At 40.6% G+C, this 3461-nt stretch overlaps 1 long non-coding RNA gene across 1 annotated transcript; it reads right to left on the bottom strand.

The window, feature by feature from the left end:
- Positions 1 to 2075: 2075 nt before the first annotated feature.
- On the bottom strand, positions 2076 to 2670 carry LOC104877346 (uncharacterized). The gene is made up of 2 exons (XR_787241.3): positions 2617 to 2670; positions 2076 to 2416 (listed from the first exon to the last, which is right to left on the bottom strand). It is a non-coding gene; the product is annotated as an uncharacterized LOC104877346 (long non-coding RNA).
- Positions 2671 to 3461: the final 791 nt, after the last annotated feature.

Genomic DNA, 3461 nt, shown 5'->3' with positions numbered 1-3461 from the left:
AATTTGAAAAAAAAAATCATGTGCCCCGTAGATTTGTACATTCCCTGTCATCCAAAGCCTTAATGTTAAAAATTACAACAATGCATCTTACCCCATGGAAAGTGTGCCTAGCGCCTCCCAATTTAAATGACATAGTGAGAGCCTTATAGTCTGATTCAATTGAACCTAGAGTCTCCAACCACTGGACCCCCAAGACCACCTGACAAGCTGCCATTGGTAGGATGTAGTAGTCTGCAGTGACAGGAATTTCTTGGATGATGAGCGTAAGTCCTAGAAATTGCCCCATACACTCGATCCATTCTTGATTCGCCACGACCACCTGGATTTTCTTCTCCCTTACTACTAGCAATCCGAATCTGGAGACAACTATTTGATCGATGAAATTATGAGTGTTGTTGTCATCGATCAAGACAGTTAGGTACTTGTTCTTCAATCGGCCTAGAACACGGAGAGTCTGCAGGTGTTCACCCCTGGTAATGGCATGGAATGATATCTCGGGTAAGGTGTTAATCTCTTTTATTCCTTACTGGTTGTCGTCTAGAGTTTCTTCCTCCTCTAGTGGTGTATCTACGATCATGAAAAACTAGGGTCGTTCGCATCGGTGTCCTTGGAAGTATTTCTCATTGCAATAGTAGCATAATCTCTTCTCCCTCCGCTCATGAGCCTCCTGACTGGTGATTCGAAGAACTAACATTAAGGAAGGATTTGAGCTATTGTTGGACTGTTGGGTTGGATTGGGGCCAAGAATTCCCACTGGAGGGTTGGGTCCATTTTGTAGCGTCGTCGTCATTGGGATACGACTAGGAGTTGTTGTTTTCTTTTGAAGGAGATTGCGCTCTTCAATTAGTCTTGCCACTCCAATGGCGGCTACAAGCGTGCGTGGTTGCTTAATCTTGACGTCTAGGCAAATGTCATCACACAGCCTTGCAATAAAGCAATCGATGAGAAATGGCTCAGGTAATCCGTCGACCTGATGGGAGAGTCTCTCAAATGCCTCCTAGTATGTAGCCACTGTAGTTGTCTGCTTTAGGCGGGACAATGCTTCAGAAGGGTCTTCATATTTGGTAGAACCGAACCTGAGGAGAATGGTCTTGGTGAAATCATTCCAAGAAAGGGGTCCTCGAAACTTCATCAACCAGCAGTGCCATTGGAGTGCGATTCCTTCAAAATGGAAGGAGGCAAACTGAACTTGGGTTTCAACTGCAATTTTCTGAAACTCAAAATATTATTCAGCCCTATAGATCCAACTGATTGGGTCTTCCCCATTGAATCTGGGAAAATTTAGCTTGAGGTGTTGTTGAAGATATGGGTCAGTATTGGTGGTTACGATAGCGGTGTGCAAGTGGTGGGTTGATCCCTCTGGTGCAAAGGGGTTGATTTCTGATTGGGGGTGGCTGGAACTTTGAGTTACTCGCAAAGCTTGGAGCTCCATCAAAACCATCTATAGAGTGGCATTCACCTGATCAAAACTTGACTCACATCGGGCCAAGGCTTCGTTGACCTTATTGCGAAACTCAACATTGGTTTTCCCTTGTGTGTCCATGAATAAACCTGGCTCTGATACCAAATGATGAGTTTAATTTGAGAGAGGACAAGAGAGATAGGAGATAGAAGTTTTTTCCTTTATTCACTTCATGCAGGTGCATTTATAGATGCACAGACAACTGAAACACAAATAGTGGCCTAAGACTAGGAAAGTAGCAACAAATCGAAATTCAAGCCAGGTGTTGAGGTGTTGCCCATGTAACTGTGATCTGCAAGTAAATAGGAGTTGGTGTTGCCCACATAACTATGATCTACAAGCAAATAGGAGTTGGAGCAGGGATTTCGTATCACATGGCTAGTGGAATAATGGGGTTGATGCTCAAGGACACAAGCCTGTTGTTTCCTATGTCTTTTAATTATTAATATGAAGCAATTTTCGGTTTTGTGTCTTACTGTAGTATATATAATTTTGTTCAATATATTCTACCACTTCCATCGACTGATTCCATTCTTGGACCCTTATAATCCACTTGGACTAATTCCCTCTTCCTAAGTGTGATTTAGTTTCACCTTATTCTAACACGAATAGGAAACTTGAACAGGGAAACTTATAGTTGATACAGATACCAATTTCTAGCATAAGAAATGCTTACAATCAAATATTATAAGATAAAAGCCCCAAAACCTAGCAAATCATAGGTGCAGTGAGGTTCATAACAATAAAATTAGCAGGAAAGCACCATTAGTTTATGATTTAGTTGCAAGTCTAGCATTAAATACCATGAGTCAGAAACTGACAAAGTTCTTCCCCTTCAAGCTTTCAACTGTATCCTTCAGGCTCACCTCTAGAGGAGTGAAGTGAATGCCTAAACTCTTTGCTTTCTCTTGGTATACCTGGGAGGATGGTGCATAAGGTTTGTCATCTGCGCATCTGCAACCAATTATCAAAGACGTGTGGGTCCCATCTAAGAATTTTTTGCATGATACCAAGGCATAAATATTTAAGGGGAAACAAGATGGCAGGTACTCTTCAATGTATCCAATGGAACAATAAGAAGTAATATCATGTTGGTCTCACTTGCTTCTAATGATGGCACTAACGAGCACTAGAAATAACTAATAGAAACTTACTTTTCAGGTAGAGGTAATCTAGTGTAGAGCTTGCGCAAAATCTTCAGTGTCTCAAGATAGTGTAAATCCCTCTCTACTAAGCAGTATCTTCCACTAGCTTTTGGGATCTCATATGCTTGAATGTGTGCATTGGCAACATCTCTAACATCAACCCACTAGGATGATATATTGGGAAATGTTTGAGCTCCTGCAACAAACAAATTTCAAATATCTTGATATAAAGTATGCAATTTGCTTGTGAATATTTTGATGTTCTGTCATTCATTTTCTTGGATATTGTCAAGTGATTCATCGGTGGAAAACACCATTAGTATGGATTGAAATATAGACCATGAAGGTTCAAGATCATTAATGAACAACCTCAAACCATGGATATAAAGTAGTGTAGGATGAACCTGAGGGTTAATGTCTTCCAATGCAACAGGGGATGCAGTATGAAAAACACCATTACATCCCTCAACTGCAGAATCAAAAGACCCTTCTTCCAATAAGTCCGCTTTGAATAAATGAAGTCTTTCCTGAGCTCCATCGAGTGAAAGCAAGTGTTGTGTCTTCTTTGGATCATCTGTCGCATATATACATATCAATGTAAGCACAACTAGTGTGTTAAATGGAAGCACATATAAGTGAATATGCCCTCGAAGGTTGAGATAGAGAACTGACTTGGATCTCGAACGGTTGCTTTTGTTAGAATTCATGAGAGTTTGCCTTTGAAAATGTCTTAGTTAGACTTAGTCTCTGTTTTGCTATCTCTGATTTTCAGTTTTTCTGTTAGTAGAAGTAGTCATAGCAGCTGAGAGTTTTTAGCATTTTCAGTTTGGTTGTAAGCCTATAAATAGGCATTC

Source organism: Vitis vinifera, chromosome 13, assembly GCF_030704535.1.
Source record: "Vitis vinifera cultivar Pinot Noir 40024 chromosome 13, ASM3070453v1".
Taxonomy (NCBI): domain Eukaryota; kingdom Viridiplantae; phylum Streptophyta; class Magnoliopsida; order Vitales; family Vitaceae; genus Vitis; species Vitis vinifera.
This window is presented reverse-complemented; position numbering and strand designations above follow the sequence as displayed.